Here is a 20,650-nt window from a genome sequence, read left to right on the forward strand (position 1 = left end):
AGCACTGGGCTCTCTCAACTGTCTCCTAATATTGGGAGCACTGGCCTCTCCCTGTCTCCTAATATTGGGGTGCACTGAGCTCTCCCTCCGTCTCCTAATATTGGGGAGCACTGGGCTCTACCCCCGTCTCCTAATATTGGGGAGCACTGGGCTCTCCCTCCATCTCCTAATATTGGGGAGCACTGGGCTCTCCCTCCTTCTCCTAATATTGGGGGAACTGAGCTCTCCCCCCATCTCCTAATATTGGGGAGCACTGGGCATTCCCTCCATCCCCTAATATTGGGGAGCACTGGGCTCTCTCCCCGTCTCCTAATATTGGGAAGCACTGGGCTCTCCCTCTGTCTCCGAATATTGAGGAGTACTGGGCTGGCTCTCCGTCTCCTAATATTGGGGAGCACTGGGCTCTCCCTCCGTCCCCTAATATTGGGGAGCACTGGGCTCTCTCCCTGTCTCCTAATATTGGGGAGCATTGGGCTCCCTCCCCATCTCCTAATATTGGGGAGCACTGGGCTCTCTCCCCGTGTCCTAATATCGGGGCACCCTGGGCTCTCCCCGTCTCCTAATATTGGGGAGCACTGGGTTCTCTCCCCGTGTCTTAATATTGGGGAGCACTGGGCTCTCCCCGTCTCCTAATATTGAGGAGCACTGGGCTCCCTCTCCATCTCCTAATATTGGGGAGCACTGGGCTCTCTCTCTGTCTCCTAATATTGGGGAGCACTGGGCTCTCCCCATCTCCTAATATTGGGGAGCACTGTGCTCCCCCCATCTCCTAATATTGAGGGCACTGGGCTCTCTCCCCACCACTTAATATTGGGGAGCACTGGGCTCTTCCTGTCTCCTAATTTTGGGGAGAACTGGCCCCTCCCCATCTCCTAATATTGGGGTGCGCTGGGCTCTCACCGTCTCCTAATATTGGGGAGCACTGGGCTCTCCCTACGTCTCCTAATATTGGGGAGCACTGGTCTCTCCCTCTCTCCTAATATTGTGCGGCACTGTTCTCTCTCCCCGTATCCTAATATTGGGGAGCACTGGGTGCTCCCTGTCTCCTAATATTGGGGAGCACAGGCCTCTCCCTGTCTACTAATATTGGGGAGTACTGGATTCTCGCTCCATCTCCTAATATTGGGAAGCACTGGGCTCTCCCTCCGTCTCCTAATATTGGGGAGGACTGCGCTCTCCCTGTCACCCAATATTGGGGAGCACAAGGCTCTCTCCGTCTCCTAATATTGGCGGGCACTGGGCTCTCCCCCCATCTCCTTATATTGGGGCACACTGGGCTCTCTCTGTCTCCTAATATTGGGGAGCACTGGGCGCTCCCTGTCTCCTAATATTGGAGAGCACTGGCCTCTTCCTGTCTCCTAATATTGGGGAGCACTGGCCTCTCCCTGTCTCCTAATCTTGGGGGTCACTGGGCTCTCTCCCCGTATCCTAATATTGGGGAGCACTGGGTGCTCCCTGTCTCCTAATATTGGGGAGCACTGGCCTCTCCCTGTCTCCTAATATTGGGGGGCACTGGGCTCACTCCCTGTCTCCTAATATTGGGGAGCACTGGGCTCTCCCCGCCTCCCAATATTGGGGAGCACTGGGCTCTCTCCCTGTCTCTTAATATTGGGAGCACTGGGCTCTCCCTGTCTCCTAATATTGGGGAGCACTGGGCTCTCTCCCTCTCTCCTAATATTAGGGAGCACGGGCTCTCTCCCCATCTCCCAATATTGGGGAGCACTGGGCTCTCCATGTCTCCTAATATTGGGAGCACTGTCCTCTCCCTGTCTCCTAATATTGAGGAGCACTGGGCTCTCTCTCCATCTCCTAATATTGGGGAGCACTGGGCTCTCTCTCTGTCTCCTAATATTGGGGAGCACTGGGCTCTCCCCTTCTCCTAATACTGGGGAGCACTGTGCTCCCCCCATCTCCTAATATTGGGGGCACTGGGCTCTCTCCCCATCTCTTAATATTGGGGAGCACTGGGCTCTTCCTGTCTCCTAATTTTGGGGAGAACTGGCCCCTCCCCATCTCCTAATATTGGGGTGCACTGGGCTCTCACCGTCTCCTAATATTGGGGAGCACTGGGTTCTCGCTCTATCTCCTAATATTGGGGAGCACTGGGCTCGCCCTACGTCTCCTAATATTGGGGAGCACTGGCCTCTCCCTCTCTCCTAATATTGTGGGGCACTGGGCTCTCTCCCCGTATCCTAATATTGGGGAACACTGGGCGCTCCCTGTCTCCTAATATTGGGGAGCACTGGCCTCACCCTGTCTCCTAATATTGGGGGGCACTGGGCTCTCTCCCTGTCTCCTAATATTGGGGAGCACTGGTCTCTCCCTGTCTCCCAATATTGGGGAGCACTGGGCTCTCCCTGTCTACTAATATTGGGGAGTACTGGATTCTCGCTCCATCTCCTAATATTGGGGAGCACTGGGCTCTCCCTCCGTCTCCTAATATTGGGGAGGACTGCGCTCTCCCTGTAACCCAATATTGGGGAGCACAAGTCTCTCTCCGTCTCCTAATATTGGCGGGCACTGGGCTCTCCCCCATCTCCTAATATTGGGGCATAATGGGCTCTCTTTGTCTCCTAATATTGGGGAGCACTGGGCGCTCCCTGTCTCCTAATATTGGGGAGCACTGGCCTCTTTCTATCTCCTAATATTGGGGAGCACTGGCCTCTCCCTGTCTCCTAATATTGGGGGGCACTGGGCTCTCTCCCCGCATCCTAATATTGGGGAGCACTGGGCGCTCCCTGTCTCCTAATATTGGGGAGCACTGGCCTCTCTCTGTCTCCTAATATTGGGGGGCACTGGGCTCTCTCCCAGTCTCCTAATATTGGGGAGCACTGGGCTCTCCCCGTCTCCCAATATTGGGGAGCACTGGGCTTTCTCCCTGTCTCTTAATATTGGGAGCACTGGGCTCTCCCTGTCTCCTAATTTTGGGGAGCACTGGGCTCTCTCCCTCTCTCCTAATATTAGGGAGCACTGGGCTCTCTCCCCATCTCCCAATATTGGGGAGCACTGGGCTCTCCCTGTCTACTAATATTGGGGAGCACTGGGTTCTCGCTACATCTCCTAATATGGGGGAGCACTGGGCTCTCCCTCCGTCTCCTAATATTGGGCAGGACTGGGCTCTCCCTGTCACCCAATATTGGGGAGCACAAGGCTCTCCCTGTCTCCTAATATTGGGGGGCACTGGGCTCTCTCCCTGTCTCCTAATATTGGGGAGCACTGGCCTCTCCCTGTCTCCTAATATTGGGGGGCACTGGGCTCTCTCCCCATCGCCTAATATTGGGGAGCACTGGGCTCCCACCGTCTCCCAATATTGGGGAGCACTGGGCTCTCCCTCCGTCTCCTAATATTGGGGAGCACTGGGCTCTCCCTCCGTCTCCTAATATTGGGGGGCACTGGGCTCTCCCCCCGTCTCCTAATATTGGGGAGCACTGGGCTCTCCCTCCGTCTCCTAATATTGGGGGGCACTGGGCTCTCCCCCGTCTCCTAATAATGGGGAGCACTGGGCTCTCCCTCCGTCTCCTAATATTGGGGGGCACTGGGCTCTCCCTCCGTCTCCTAATATTGGGGAGCACTGGGCTCTCGCTCCGTCTCCTAATATGGGGGGGCACTGGGCAATCCCCCCCGTCTCCTAATATTGGGGGCACTGGGCTCTCCCTCCATCTCCTAATATTGGGGAGCACTGGGCTCTCCCTCCGTCTCCTAATATTGGGGGGCACTGAGCTCTCCCCCCATCTCCTAATATTGGGGAGCACTGGGCTCTCCCTCCATCCCCTAATATTGGGGAGCACTGGGCTCTCTCCCTGTCTCCTAATATTGGGGAGCATTGGGCTCTCTCCCGATCTCCTAATATTGGGGAGCATTGGGCTCTCTCCCTGTCTCCTAATATTGGGGAGCACTGGGCTCTCTCCCCGTGTCCTAATATTGGGCAGCACTGGGCTCTCCCCGTCTCCTAATATTGAGGAGCACTGGGCTCTCTCCCCATCCACTAATATTGAGGCGCACTAGGCTCTCTCTCCATCTCCTAATGTTGGGGAGCACTGGGCTCTCCCCATCTCCTAATATTGGGGAGCACTGTGCTCCCCCCATCTCCTAATATTGAGGGCACTGGGCTCTCTCCCCATCTCTTAATATTGGGGAGCACTGGGCTCTTCCTGTCTCCTAATTTTGGGGAGAACTGGCCCCTCCCCATCTCCTAATATTGGGGTGCACTGGGCTCTCACCGTCTCCTAATATTGGGGAGCACTGGGCCCTCCCCGTCTCCTAATATTGGGGAGCACTGGGTTCTCGCTCTATCTCCTAATATTGGGGAGCAGTGGGCTCTCCCTACGTCTCCTAATATTGCGGAGCACTGGCCTCTCCCTCTCTCCTAATATTGTGGGGCACTGGGCTCTCTTCCTGTCTCCTAATATTGGGGAGCACAAGGCTCTCTCCGTCTCCTAATATTGGCGGGCACTGGGCTCTCCCCCATCTCCTAATATTGGGGCGCACTGGGCTCTCTCTGTCTCCTAATATTGGGGAGCACTGGGCGCTCCCTGTCTCCTAATATTGGGGAGCACTGGCCTCTTTCTGTCTCCTAATATTGGGGGGCACTGGGCTCTCTCCCCATCTCCTAATATTGGGGAGCACTGGGCTCTCTCCCTGTCTCCTAATATTGGGGAGCACTGGGCTCTCCCCGTCTCCCAATATTGGGGAGCACTGGGCTCTCTCCCTGTCTCCCAATATTGGGAGCACTGGGCTCTCCCTGTCTCCTAATATTGGGGAGCACTGGGCTCTCTCCCTCTCTCCTAACATTAGGGAGCACGGGCTCTCTCCCCATCTCCCAATATTGGGGAGCACTGGGCTCTCTCCCTGTCTCCTAATATTGGGAGCACTGTCCTCTCCCTGTCTCCTAATATTGGGGAGCACTGGGCTCTCCCTGCCTTCTAATATTGGGGTGCACTGAGCTCTCCCTCCGTCTCCTAATATTGGGGAGCACTGGCCTCTCCCCGTCTCATAATATTGGGGAGCACTGGGCTCTCTCCCCGTCTCCTAATATTGGGGAGCACTGGGCTCTCTCCGTCTCCTAATATTGGGGGGCACTGGGCTCTCCCCCCATCTCCTGATATTGGGGAGCACTGGGCTCTCCCTCCGTCTCCTAATATGGGGGGGCACTGGGCTCTCCCCCGTCTCCTAATAATGGGGAGCACTGGGCTCTCTCCCCGTCTCCTAATATTGGGGAGCACTGGGCTCTCCCCGTCTCCTAATATTGGGGAGCACTGGGCGCTCCCTCTGTCTCCGAATATTGGGGAGTACTGGGCTGGCTCTCTGTCTCCTAATATTGGGGAACACTGGGCTCTCCCTCCGTCCCCTAATATGGGGAGCATTGGGCTCTCTCCCCGTCTCCTAATATTGGGGAGCACTGGGCTCTCCCCCCGTCTCCTAATATTGGGGAGCACTGGGCTCTCTACCCGTCTCCTAATATTGGGGAGCACTGGGCTCTCTCTGTCTCCTAATATTGGGAGCACTGGGCTCTCTCCCCATGTCTTAATATTGGGGAGCACTGGCCTCTCCCTGTCTCCTAATATTGGGGAGCACTGGGCTCTCCCCGCCTCCTAATGTTGGGGAGCACTGGGCTCTCCCTCCGTCTCCTAATATTGGGGAGCACTGGCCTCTCCCCGTCTCCTAATATTGGGGAGCACTGGGCTCTCTTCCCATCTCCTAATGTTGGGGATTACTGGGCTCTCTTCCCATCTCCTCATATTGGGGGGCACTGTGCTCTCTCCCCGTCTCATAATATTGGGGAGAACTGGGCTCTGTCCGTCTCCAAATATTGTGGGGCACTGGGCTCTCCCCCCATCTCCTAATATTGGGGAGCACTGGGCTCTCCCTCCGTCTCCTAATACGGGGGGGGACTGGGCTCTCCCCCTGTCTCCTAATATTGGGAGCACTGGGCTCTCCCCCCGTCTCCTAATATTGGCGAGCACTGGGCTCTCCCTCCGTCTCCTAATATTGGGGAGCACTGTGCTCTCTCCCCATCTCCTAATATTGGGGAGCACTGGGCTCTCTCCCTGTCTCCTAATATTGGGGAGCACTGGGCTCTCTCCCCATCTCCTAATATTGGGGGCACTGGGCTCTCCCTGTCTCCTAATATTGGGGAGCACTGGGCTCTCTCCGTCTCCTAATATTGGGGAGCACTGGGCTCTCTCCCCGTCTCCTTATATTGGGGGGCACTTGGCTCTCCCCCATCTCCTGATATTGGGGAGCACTGGGCTCTCCCCCCGTCTCCTAATATTGGGGGGCACTGAGCTCTCCCCGTCTCCTAATATTGGGGAGCACTGGGCTCTCCGTCTGTCTCCGAATATTGGGGAGTACTGGGCTGGCTCTCCATCTCCTAATATTGCGGAGCACTGGGCTGTCCCTGTCTCCCAATATTGGGGAGCACTGGGCTCTCCCCGCATCCTAATATTGGGGAGCATTGGGCTCTCTCCCCGTCTCCTAATATTGGGGAGCACTGGGCTCGCTCTCCGTGTCCTAATATTGGGGAGCACTGGGCTCTCTCCCCATCTCCTAATATTGGGGAGCACCGGGCTCTCCCCCTGTCTCCTAATGTTGGGGGCACTGGGCTCTCCCTGTCTCCTGATATTGGGGAGCACTGGGCTCTCGCCCCATCTCTTAATATTGGGGAGCACTGGTCTCTCCCCGCCTCCTAATATTGGGGAGCACTGGGCTCTTTCTCCGCCTCCTAATATTGGGGAGCACTGGGCTCTCTCCCTGTCTCCTAATATGGGGGGGGGCACTGGGCTCTCCCCCTGTCTCCTAATATTGGGGAGCACTGGGCTCTCCCTCCGTCTCCTAATATTGGGGGGCACTGGGCTCTCTCCCTGCGTCCTAATATTGGGGGGCACTGAGCTCTCCCCCCATCTCCTAATATTGGGGAGCACTGGGCTCTGCCTCCGTCCCCAAATATTGGGGAGCACTGGGCTCTCTCCCCGTCTCTTAATATTGGGGAGCACTGGGCTCTCCCTCTGTCTCCTAATATTGGGGAGTACTGGGCTGGCTCTCCGTCTCCTAATATTGGGGAGCACTGGGCTCACTCCCTCCGTCTCCTAATATTGGGTAGCACTGGGCACTCCCTCCGTCCCCTAATATTGTGGAGCACTGGGCACTCTCCCCATCTCCTAATATTGGGAAGCACTGGGCTTTCCCCGTCTCCTAATATTGGGGAGCACTTGGTTCTGTCCCCGTGTCCTAATATTGGGGAGCACTGGGCTCTCTCCCCATCTCCTAATATTGGGGAGCACTGGGCTCTCTCCCTGTCTCCTAATATTGGGGAGCACTGGGCTCTCCCCGTCTCCCAATATTGGGGAGCACTGGGCTCTCTCCCTGTCTCTTAATATTGGGAGCACTGGGCTCTCCCTGTCTCCTAATATTGGGGAGCACTGGGCTCTCTCCCCGTCTCCTAATATTGGGGAGCACTGGGCTCTCTCCATCTCCTAATATTGGGGGGCACTGGGCTCTCCCCCCATCTCCTGATATTGGGGAGCACTGGGCTCTCCCTCCGTCTCCTAATATGGGGGGGCACTGGGCTCTCCCCGTCTCCTAATATTGGGGAGCACTGGGCGCTCCCTCTGTCTCCGAATATTGGGGAGTACTGGGCTGGCTCTCTGTCTCCTAATATTGGGGAACACTGGGCTCTCCCTCCGTCCCCTAATATGGGGAGCATTGGGCTCTCTCCCCGTCTCCTAATATTGGGGAGCACTGGGCTCTCCCCCCGTCTCCTAATATTGGGGAGCACTGGGCTCTCTACCCGTCTCCTAATATTGGGGAGCATTGGGCTCTCTCTGTCTCCTAATATTGGGAGCACTGGGCTCTCTCCCCATGTCTTAATATTGGGGAGCACTGGCCTCTCCCTGTCTCCTAATATTGGGGAGCACTGGGCTCTCCCCGCCTCCTAATGTTGGGGAGCACTGGGCTCTCCCTCCGTCTCCTAATATTGGGGAGCACTGGCCTCTCCCCGTCTCCTAATATTGGGGAGCACTGGGCTCTCTTCCCATCTCCTAATGTTGGGGATTACTGGGCTCTCTTCCCATCTCCTAATATTGGGGGGCACTGTGCTCTCTCCCCGTCTCGTAATATTGGGGAGAACTGGGCTCTGTCCGTCTCCAAATATTGTGGGGCACTGGGCTCTCCCCCCATCTCCTAATATTGGGGAGCACTGGGCTCTCCCTCCGTCTCCTAATACGGGGGGGGACTGGGCTCTCCCCCTGTCTCCTAATATTGGGAGCACTGGGCTCTCCCCCCGTCTCCTAATATTGGCGAGCACTGGGCTCTCCCTCCGTCTCCTAATATTGGGGAGCACTGTGCTCTCTCCCCATCTCCTAATATTGGGGAGCACTGGGCTCTCTCCCTGTCTCCTAATATTAGGGAGCACTGGGCTCTCTCCCTGTCTCCTAATATTCGGGAGCACTGGGCTCTCTCCCCATCTCCTAATATTGGGGGCACTGGGCTCTCCCTGTCTCCTAATATTGGGGAGCACTGGGCTCTCTCCGTCTCCTAATATTGGGGAGCACTGGGCTCTCTCCCCGTCTCCTTATATTGGGGGGCACTTGGCTCTCCCCCATCTCCTGATATTGGGGAGCACTGGGCTCTCCCCCCGTCTCCTAATATTGGGGGGCACTGAGCTCTCCCCGTCTCCTAATATTGGGGAGCACTGGGCTCTCCGTCTGTCTCCGAATATTGGGAAGTACTGGGCTGGCTCTCCGTCTCCTAATATTGGGGAGCACTGGGCTCTCCCCGCATCCTAATATTGGGGAGCATTGGGCTCTCTCCCCGTCTCCTAATATTGGGGAGCACTGGGCTCTCTCCCCATCTCCTAATATTGGGGAGCACCGGGCTCTCCCCCCGTCTCCTAATGTTGGGGGCACTGGGCTCTCCCTGTCTCCTGATATTGGGGAGCACTGGGCTCTCGCCCCATCTCTTAATATTGGGGAGCACTGGGCTCTCCCCGCCTCCTAATATTGGGGAGCACTGGGCTCTCTCTCCACCTCCTAATATTGGGGAGCACTGGGCTCTCCCCCTGTCTCCTAATATTGGGGAGCACTGGGCTCTCCCTCCGTCTCCTAATATTGCGGGGCACTGGGCTCTCTCCCTGCGTCCTAATATTGGGGGGCACTGAGCTCTCCCCCCATCTCCTAATATTGGGGAGCACTGGGCTCTGCCTCCGTCCCCTAATATTGGGGAGCACTGGGCTCTCTCCCCGTCTCTTAATATTGGGGAGCACTGGGCTCTCCCTCTGTCTCCTAATATTGGGGAGTACTGGGCTGGCTCTCCGTCTCCTAATATTGGGGAGCACTGGGCTCACTCCCTCCGTCTCCTAATATTGGGTAGCACTGGGCACTCCCTCCGTCCCCTAATATTGGGGAGCACTGGGCACTCTCCCCATCTCCTAATATTGGGAAGCACTGGGCTTTCCCCGTCTCCTAATATTGGGGAGCACTTGGTTCTGTCCCCGTGTCCTAATATTGGGGAGCACTGGGCTCTCTCCCCATCTCCTAACATTGGGGAGCACTGGGCTCTCTCCCCATCTCCTAATATTGGCGAGCACTGGGCTCTCCCCCCGTCTCCAAATATTAGGGGGCACTGGGCTCTCCCTGTCTCCTAATATTGGGGGGCACTGTGCTCTCCCCCCGTCTCCAAATATTGGGGAGCACTGGGCTCTCTCCCTGTCTCCTAATATTGGGGAGCACGGGGCTCTCTCCCCGTCTCCTAATATTGGGTAGCACTGGGCTCTCTCCCTGTCTCCTAATATTGGGGAGCACGGGGCTCTCTCCCCATCTCCTAATATTGCGGGGCACTGGGCTCTCCCTGTCTCCTAATATTGGGGAGCACTGGGCTCTCTCCCCGTCTCCTAATATTGGGGAGCACTGGGCTCTCCCTCTCTCCTAATATTGGGGAGCACTGGTTTCTCTGCCCTTCTCCTAATATTGGGGAGCACTGGGCTCTCTCCCTGTCTCCTAATATTGGGGAGCACTGGGCTCTCGTTCCGTCTCCTAATATTGAGCAGCACTGGGCTCTCCCCATCTCCTGATATTAAAACTAGCCACACAGGTAGCTGAGCTCTGTCTCTGTATCCAAGTGAGAGAAATTCGGTATCGCCCTGTTTGGGGCGCTAGTATTGGCAGTGCGCAAAGTTTAGCGCCAGGCGCAAATTATCGCTACCTCCAGCGATATTGGGTAGCTGCGCCCCTGAAGGTGATTGCGGTGCTAAATCAAGCGCTGCACGACAGTCTTAAGGCGCTAACCCGGTGGCGCGACGCAATATGTCTGCGGCTGTGCGAAGCGCAGGTGCTGTCAATTCTCGAGTTCTGCCAGACACGCTGGCGCCAGACAGCTCTTAAAGGGGCGGTTCGATCATCATCTCCAGCCGCACCCTGCGCATCGTAGGCCTCAAACTCGGCGGTAACCTACCTGTGGCGTCGACAACTGCCTGAACATGGAGAGGGCCAGGGAGAGAGCGCAGCGCTTCAGCAAGGGGGCATTGGATGCTCTGGTTGGCGCGGTGGAGTGCAGGCGATCTGTACTCTACCCAGAGAATGGCAGGAGGCCTCAGCACAGCGACTATCGCAGCGCTTGGAGGGAGGTTCCCAACAGAGTCACCTCCAGCAGCATGGTTCCTCGGACTCCTGTGCAATGCAGGAAGAAGTTCAACGACCTCACTCGGGTTGTCAGGGTGAGTGCCTTTTTCAGAATAATCTTCATCCCTCCATCTGGACCTCACTTTATGGCCAGAGGGTGTGCAAAGCCCCAATGGCCAGCTGTCATCCAGCACCCATGGCCCTTTCTGGAAACACACACGCACATTCAGCTCTGTCCATAATATAAGGGCTCCTGGACCATGGGAGGCATGTCATCCCAGATCAGGGCAGCATAATGTAAGGGCTAATCGACCATGGGAGGCATGTCATCCCAGATCAGGGCTGCAGGTTTCCTCACACCCCGTCCTTTCTCTTGCAGGCCAAGCTGGCCCATAATAGAAGGCAACAGCATCGGACCGGAGGAGGCCGGCCTCACCTGCAGACCCTCACAGACCTGAAGGAGCGAGTCAATCGGATTGTGGCAAGCCAGATGATTGGCCCCGTCGCCTCTGGAGATGCCGACCCCATTGTGGACAGCAATGGTAAGGTCATCACCTTTTTGACCTCTCTCCTTCCATTTGTTCCCCACACCAGAATGCTTTTTCACTCTCGAGCCAACTCAGAGCATTGCAGCACTCATGCATCCCTTGCTGCCACCCTGTCCTTTCGCTAAAGTCACTCTTGAACCTCCCTGCTTTCAGATGCTGCATCACCAGCTCGGGAGACGGGCCCTCAAGCTGCCAGTGCGAGTGACTCTAGAGGCGACGAGGAGGAGGAAGCCGGACTATCCGTGCCACACTCAGGCGAGCCAGCCCATGTCCAGACTGGGGAGACGCCTTCCCTGGGGGGGAATGGCCTGAGGAGGATGCAGCTTCAGGACCCAGCGGCCTGCAACAACGCGAGGTGGGTAGGGAAGCTCGGGGGCACGCGTCTCCCCGGAGGGCGAGTCGGGCCACAAGTGCTGCTGCACAGAGCGCAGAAGCGGTGCATGCCCTCGCAGAAATGAGCGCTCAGGCTGGGCTGAGGCACACTGAGCTCATGGCTGCAGTGGCAAGGATGCCCGATTCCATTGAGACACTGGCAAGGAGTGTCCAGGACTTCGACGCAGCACAGGCAAGGAGTGTGCAGGACTTCGGCGCAGCACTGGCAAGGATTGTCCATGACTTCGGCGAAGCACTGGCACGTGCCACAAAAGGGCTGAGTGCTGCCACGCAGTCAGTGGCTGGTCTCATGCAGACACAGATTGAGGCCACGCGAGCACTGATTGCTGCCACCCTCGCTGGATCGGGCAGGATTCCCCGGGGCCCTCGCCGCGCCACAGCAGGCCAGCAATCTATGCACCAGCCAATTGCTGCGCATGCTGCGGTGCTGCCCCGTCAGAGTGCCAGTGTGTTGGCCGACCAGGGAGCTGCTGTCCGCTCTCAGGATGACAGCATTCCTGATGCCACCACTGGCACTTCTCCACTGCAGCTGCCACCACCTGTAGGACAGACTGCTGCCGCCCATGCGAAGTTGGAGCAGTCAGCAGCCGGGCCCTCCAGGCCCAGAGCTGGCCCAGGCCGTACCTCAAGGGCACCTGCGGTCTCAGTTTCGGACAGTCAGCAGGCCTCCCCCAGCCTTGCTGCAGCCACTGGAGTCCCATTACAGAGGAGCTGTAGGGCGGGAAGGGGGCAATTCCGCAAGGGAAGCAGATCACTATCGAGGGGCAAAAAGTAGGAGGTGCTGCTAAATTATGCTATTTCTTTCATTCAAGGCCGAGGATGCTGGTCTGAATGTTGGTTATGTTTTGGACATTTGTTGCCTTGACCGTCTTAGGGGTAGCAGAACAGTTCCATTCATATTCTTGGAATGGCAGAAAGCATTCCCTCAGAGGGGCCTAGAAGCGACTTGCTATAAGCCTCTGACGGACGGCCCTTGCAGTTTGTGCCTCCCTCCCGTCTTGGTGCTGCTCCTCCTCCTCCTCCTCTGCTGGTGCTTCAATGTCTGGTGGCATTGGCTGGGTCCTGAGGATTGCCAGGTTATGCAGCATGCAACACATAACCATGAAGTGGGGGACTCGCTCAGGTGAGTACTGAAGGGCTCCTCCGGAATGGTCCAGACAGCGGAACCGTTGCTTCAGCACGCCAATTGTGTGCTCCACGATGTTCCTGGTCACTTGATGGCTCTCGTTGTATCGTTCTTCAGCAGGGATGCTGGGCGAACGGAGCGGGGTCAGCAGCCAGGGGCACAGAGGATAGCCCTTGTCCCCGAGAAGCCAGCCCCCTGGGTGAGCCGGGGCTTCGAAAAGGTCTGCCACAGAAGTCTGGCGCAGGATGAAGGCGTCGTGGCTGCTGCCTGGAAAGTGGGCATTGACAGCGAGTATCAGCTGTCGGTGGTCACAGACCAGCTGCACATTCAAAGAATGGAACCCCTTTCGGTTGCAGAAATCCTCCGCATTCTCTAGAGGTGCCCGCAAAGCCACATGCGTGCAGTCAATGGCGCCCTGCACCATGGGGATGCCCGCTATCCTTGCGAAGCCCTCTGCGCGCTCTCGCTGCTTCTCCAGGGTCATTGGGAAGGAGATGTACTGCCGTCTCCTTTTAAAGAGGGCATTAGTCACTTGACGGATGCAGCAATGCACCGCGAACTGTGAGATGTTGGCAATGTCCCCAGCAGCGGCCTGAAAGGAGCCGCTGGCATAGAAGTTTAGAGCCACAGTGATCTTCACAGCCACCGACAGAGATGTCCTGCACCTTAGTTGAGGCTGCAGATCTGGCTGAAGCAGGTGGCAGAGCTCAGTGACCACCTCCTTACTGAAGCGCAGCCTTCGGAAACACTGCTCCTTCGACAAGGTCCCGCATAGGAGACTGGTCAAGAAGGTAAGAGCCCATGGGATCCAGGGGGCCTTGGCGCGTTGGATCCTAAACTGGCTGAGTGGCAGGAGGCAGAGGGTGATGGTCGAAGGTTGCTTTTGTGACTGGAAGCCTGTGTCCAGTGGGGTACCTCAGGGATCGGTGCTGGGTCCCTTGCTGTTTGTGATCTACATTAATGATTTGGATGAGAATGTAAAGGGTATGATCAGTAAGTTCGCGGATGACACGAAAATTGGTGGGGTGGTAAATTGCGAGGAGGAAAGCCTCAGGCTACAGGACGATATTAACGGGTTGGTCAGATGGGCGGAAAAGTGGTAAATGGAATTTAACCCGGAAAAGTGCGAGGTGATGCATTTTGGACGGACAAATAAGGCAAGGGAATACACAATGAGTGGTAGGACCCTAGGAAGTACAGAGGGTCAGAGGGATCTTGGTGTACATGTACATAGATCCCTGAAGGCAGCGGAACAGGTAGATAAGGTGGTTAAAAAGGCTTATGGGATACTTGCCTTCATTAGCAGAGGCATAGAATATAAGAGCAGGGAGGTTATGATGGAGCTGTACAAAACGCTGGTGAGGCCACAGCTGGAGTACTGTGTGCAGTTCTGGTCGCCTCACTATAGGAAGGATGTGATTGCTTTGGAGAGGGTGCAGAGAAGATTCACCAGGATGTTACCTGGGATGGAGCGCCTCAGCTATGAAGAAAGACTCAACAGGCTGGGGTTGTTTTCCTTGGAGCAAAGGAGGCTGAGGGGGGACCTGATTGAGGTGTACAAAATGATGAGGGGCATAGATAGGGTAGATAAAGAGGAACTTTTCCCCTTAGTAGGGGGGTCAATAACAAGGGGGCACAGATTCAGGGTAAGGGGCAGGAGATTTAGGGGGGATTTGAGGAGGAACTTTTTCACCCAGAGGGTGGTTGGAAGCTGGAACTCACTGCCTGAAAGGGTGGTAGAGGCAGGAACCCTCACAACATTCAAGAAGCATTTGGATGAGCACTTGAAATGCCATTGCATACAAGGCTATGGACCAAATGCGGGAAAATGGGATTAGACTGGACAGGGAGGGATGGGCGGCGCAGACACGATGGGCCGAAGGGCCTCTTTCTGTGCTGTAAAACTCTATGACTCTATGACTCTATGACATGTTGATATACAAAAACTGTGCTTTTCCGGCTCCGGATGAGTTCGCTTGCCTGCTCAGCGAATTCCCCGACCTGACAAGACCCACGTTCTCCTCCACAGCCACGAAACATGGTGTGGAACACCACATCACCACCAACCTGGTGGCCGACTGCCTCTCCCGCGCGACCGTCAATACGGTTCATTTAGGCATCGATTACGCCCTCATGGCAGCGGATCAAGCCTCGGACCCAGAAGTCCAGGCCTACAGAACCACCGTCACTGGCCTCCAGTTGGCCGACGTCAAGTTCCATGTGGCAGGTACCACGCTCTTGTGTGACGTCTCCGTACGGGACCCTCGCCCTGTCGTACCGGCCGTCTGGCGCCGCAAAGTGTTTGACGCCATACATGGGTTGTCACACCCAGGAATGAAGGCCTCTCAGAAGCTGATGTCAGCGAAATTCATATGGCACGGCATGCACAAGGATGTCCGCGACTGGACCAACACCTGCGTGGTTTGCCAAAAAGCCAAAGTACAGCGTCACATCAAAGCTCCGTTGGCCACCTTCACAGTTCCGGAGCGACGGTTTGACCATGTCAATGGGGACCTGGTGGGTCCACTCCCACCCTACCATGGTTTTTCACACATCCTGACCATGGTTGACCGCACCATCAGATGGCCAGAGGCAGTTCCCCTATCATCCACTACTTCGGCGGACGTGGCCAGGGCGTTCATTTCCACCTGGGTCGCCCGTTTCGGAGTGCCCGCTGATATTTCTTCAGACAGGGGACCACAGTTTTCCTCTGAACTCTGGAATGCAATGGCCCAAGGACTCGGTGTCAAATTACACTGCACCACAGCCTACCACCCACAGGCGAATGGTCTCTGTGAACGTTTCCACCGGTCAGTGAAAGCCGCCCTGAGGGCCAGCCTCCAGGACGCTGGATGGGCAGACGAGCTACCGTGGGTCCTGTTGGGCCTTCGCACGGCCCCCAAAGAAGACCTTCACTCGTCATCCGCGGAGCTGGTGTACGGTCAACCGCTGCGAGTCCCAGGGGATTTCCTACCAGAATCAACGAAGCCTTGGTCCGCGTCTGACCAGCTTACTAGTCACCAAGAGGCGGCCAGATGTTTCGCGCCGGTGCCCACTTCGCACCACGGACTGCAGAGTTCGCATGTTCCAACGGAGCTTCACAAGGCAGAATACGTCTTTATTCGCCATGATGCTCATAGAGATCCACTCAAGGCCCAATGTACTGGTCCCTTCCGCGTGTTGGAGGCAGGGGACAAAACCTTCAAGGTAGATGTCGGTGGCAAACCGGACCACATTTCAGTCGATCGATTAAAGCCGGCACATCTGGACCTCTACCATCCCGTCGAGACAGCACAACCGTCGAGACGAGGTCGGCCTAAGCCTGTACCATTGTGTTAGACATTACTTTGTTTTGTATATAGTGTTTGTATGCATGGGGTGTGGCCCCTTTAAGAGCACGGGAAAACGCGGGCAAACGCGATGATGTCACGTCGCAAACCACGTGACTGCCCAGGCAGTCCTCGTGGAATCTCCATCTTGTTAAGACCTGTTTTCGTGGCTCTCCTGTATCGATCTCATCAAACTGTTTGAACTCGTTTAGTCTTACATTAAAGACCTGTTTGATTGATCTCCTGAGTCGACCTCAGTTATTAGTTAGGAATTCGTCAATTCCTACACTACCACTAATAATCCAGGAAGAGTCCCCTTTAAATAGCGCCCCCCCACCAGCCCGACAGCAACTGGGAAACGTTCAAGGTAACCTGTCGTTGGTAGCGACAGGCGGAACGGAGGGGGGCGCCACTGAATTTCCGGTCCGGGGCGCCCCAAGGGCGTTGCACACTGAAATTATGTCATGATCTGCGTGCGCCGGTGAGTGGGCGCTATGGTTTAGCGCCGGCGCTAAATGTCCGCTCAATTTGGGAGGAGGCGCAGGTTTCACTGCGCCCGGGCGCTAGTTGGTTAGCGCCCCACTTCTCGACCTCTTTAGGCGCTAATGGGTGGCGCAACCAACTGAATTTTTCCCCCAAGTTACTTACTCTATCGAATTAACGGGCTAGTCGCCTTCTCTGCTAACGCGGTCATTCAGTTTCTAATAAAACGGCACTTTCTGACAAAAGACACATTCTCTCAAAGGGAACGTTCTCTCTGATAAAGGGAACTCGCATTCTCTGATTAAGGGGTCACTCACCTTCTTTGTCTCTGATTTTTTAAAAATACGCTGATAAAAGGGACTCGCGCTCCCTCCGTGTGATAAAGGGGACGTACGCCCTTACTGATGGAGTCGAATATTCACTTGTGGTTTTTACCCGCGAGTTGTGTCCTCGGTTGATTCCAGTAAATGAGCAACAAATCCTTGTCTGGAACTTGATGAAGGGTAGATCTCAGTCCCACTTTAGGTTGCACTTCTTGCCCAAACAGTTCCTTTTGCTCTTCCGAGGTGGAGGATGGTGTGAACTCTCCTCCAGTGTGTTGTCATCCAAGTGACTTATCCATCAGGTCCGTGTGAACCAACCTGCTGGAGGTAACTGATAGTGTGACAATGATGACGCTGAATAATTCAGATTTATTCACAGCCACACACCCAATCATTTAGCAACACTTGGGCGGCACAAGAAAACAAGTTGTTCAAGCGAAACACAGAAGCACAAGGTGTCACCTGGGCAGAATTGATGTTTTATGTGGAGTAAATCTGTAGTTTTCTGTACCTATATTGCTCTGTGCATGTTTGAAAGTACTGAAGGTTGGTGAGTTGGTGTCGTTGTAGTATTCCAATATAATAAGATTTGAAAGGGTCGTGTTTCCACTTTGAACAATATAATGCTAGACTTCATTCATAGCTCACATCATTACTGATATCAGAGCGCTGAGATCAAATATTCATTATTGAGAGAAAAAGTCTATGAAACACATGGTGAGGGTTCTCCATTAATATTGCATGGCGCTTTTGTTCGGTAATTGACGGCTGTTCACGGGGTTGGGCTGCCTTGAGCTGTTGGGTAATGTGAGCTTTGGACAGGTTTAAGAGGGAGCTTGTAGAGTCAAACATGGAGTCAAGGAGGGAGCTTCTCATTACATGTTCCAGCACAACAGCCACAATCCCAAGGTCAATCTGGGCTAACTCCATCCCATAACACAGTGCATTCCAGCACATCAGCCTCAATCTACCATCTACAAGATGCACTGCAGCAACTCGCCAAGGCTTCTTCGGCAGCACCTCCCAAACCCGCCACCTCTTCCACCTAGAAGGACAAGGGCAGCAGGCGCATGGGAACACCACCACCTCCAAGTTCCCCTCCAAGTCACACACCATCCTGACTTGGAAGTATATCACCGTTCCTTCATCGTCGCTGGGTCAAAACCCTGGAACTCCCTCCCCAACAGCACTGTGGGAGCACCTTCACCACACGGACTGCAGCGGTTCAAGAAGGCGGCTCACCACCACCTTCTCAAGGGCAACTAGGGATGGGCAATAAATGCTGGCCTTACCAGCGACGCCCACATCCCAGGAACGAATAAAAAAAAAATCCCAGGGTCAGCCTGGGCTAACTCCATCCCCTAACGCAGTGCATTCCAGCACACCAGCCTGGATTTTAGGGTCAGCCTGGGCTAAGTCCATCTCATCTATTTTTCAGACTGGAGAGAAGTATTCAGTGGTGTCCCCCAGGGTCAGTATTGGACCACAGCTCTTTTTGACATATATATTAATGACCTGGACTTGGGTTTAGGGGGCATAATTTCAAATTTTGAAGATGACACAAAGTTTGGAAATGTAGTAAAGTGAGGAGGATAGTAACAGACTTCAGGAGGACCTAGACAGACTGGTGAAATAGGCAAACCTAGCTCATGGTAAGGGGCAGAGTGAAAGATATGGTTTATGTTCAATTCAAGTTGTTACCCATTACTCACTTGCTTTGGTATCATGAGAACATTAACCCCAAATCCCAGTGGCCTCGATCTCAGTGGACATGTCCTGTACTTATTTATCTTGGCACCACAAGCAGAACCCCATATCCTGCCAGGTCTACCCAATGAATATTGCTTAAACTTTGCCTATTTCATTACCAATATGGAGATTGTCTAAGGAACACCACGATTACTGTGGGCTTTTTCTACTCCTCTCCATAGGCAGTGATGGCCTCACCTGAATGATTCGGACTTTAACTACCTGGATCGAGCACGGACCCACCCTCCATTCTCTCAAACACTCGGAAAAGCACCAGTTGGTAACATCTCATCATTTATTCAACATCTAAATGTTTTTTTTGTTCCTGTCTTGTCAAATATGTCAAGGACAAGGTGTGGCGGTCCCCATCTCTGTAACCTCCTCCAGCTCTACAATCCCTTGAGATCTCTGCGCTCCTCCAATTCTGGCCTCTTGCACATCCTCAATTTCCATCGCTCCACCATTGGCGGCCGTGCCTTCAGCTGCCGAGGCCCAAAGCTCTGGAATTCCCTCCCTAAACCTCTCCGCCTCTCTACTTCTCTCGCCCTTCCTTTAAGACGATCCTTAAAACCTACCTCTTTGACCAAGCGTCTGGTCACCTGTCCTAATACCTCTTTATGTGGCTCAGGTCAATGAAAGCGCTTTGGGACGTTTTACTACATTAAAGGCACTATATAAATGCAAATTGTTGTTGATTGCACCAGTGGACTTGTGTCATCCAGGAATCTGCTAAACAGATCATATTTAGTGTTACTGGCCACAACATCCCCTCCAGGCCGAGGCTGATTCAAGTCACCTGCAAACCCTGCAGTAATGGGGCGGGGTGGGGGAGTGCAGGCTCAACCTATCTTACCTGCATTTTACAGAGTTTGGATCTTAGTTTTGCAGGGGCGAGCAGTTCAGGGGCACCTGGAACCATCTAAGGCCCAAGGGAGAGATTCTCTCGCTGCCAAGTGTGAACTTAGAGAAGTTGCCCTGAACATTTCTGGAGCCTTCGATAGAGAATAGCATGCTGGTGTCATTGAGAGACCGCCCCCTATTGGTGAGCTGTTTTGCTATGTGACTTTCTCAGACTAGATAAACAGCAGGTAATGCTGAATGCTAAATAGGCATTCACTCGTTGACATTCATGCATTCACTCACTCAGCAGTTCATTCATTCATTCTTTCTTTCTCCATACCAATGGAAAGGCTCTTCAGTGAAGTATACTTGATCTCATTGTTTCTCATCTCCAACACTGATCTAGTGATAACAGACAAATGATATTCCCTTCTAACACAAAACTGTCTAAGGTTACAGATGATATCTAGTTGGAGGAAGATCAGGATGTTTATAGGAAAGTAATAAAATTCAAAGATCTACAGAGATATAGTGACTCGTTATAAAGTTACAAGTATTTACAGCACAGAAACAGGCCATCCATCCCAACTGGTCCGAGCCGGTGTTGATGCTCCACACAAGCATCCTCTGACCTTTCTGTTCCTCTATCCCATTTAGACACTGGGGGCTAGAAATTTGTGGCCTTAGCGCCACTCCGTAGCGCCATTGAATGGCGCTAAAATGGCGGCGGGCGGTTCATCAGCTGCTGGAGGTTCACCGCAGCGGCCGCTGTTTTCGTCATTACCTTTGCGTTGCCAGTAACTGGCAGCGCCATGCTGGACAAAATGGCGGCGTTGTGATGTAAATCAGCCAGGTTAACCTGCCGTGCAAGCAGGCTGACAGTGGCGATGTCGACACCTCTTAAAGGGACACACTCATCGTTCAGGTAAAGTTTGGATTTTAGGGTTTGGACTGGTTTTTTTTTTTAAGTGGTGGCTTGCTGTGAAAAGTTTTTTTAAGTGTGCAGGGAGTGCTGCTGGATGCTTGCAAGGGGTCGGATGGTAAATGAAGGCCTTTGAGATGACAGAACATGCTGTAAATACTCAGCAGGCCACACAACATCCGTGGAGAGAAAAACAGAGTTAATGTCTCAGGTCAAGATGCTGCCTGACCAGCTGAGTATTTCCAGCATTTTATGCTGACATTTCACATTTACAGCATCCGCTTGCAGAGAGAAGAGGAAGATACTGAAAAGGAGGAAGCAGAA

The sequence above is a fragment of the Somniosus microcephalus genome, chromosome 21 (assembly GCF_052327205.1).
Source record: "Somniosus microcephalus isolate GS21.2 chromosome 21, FLI_Smic_1.0, whole genome shotgun sequence".
Classification (NCBI taxonomy): domain Eukaryota; kingdom Metazoa; phylum Chordata; class Chondrichthyes; order Squaliformes; family Somniosidae; genus Somniosus; species Somniosus microcephalus.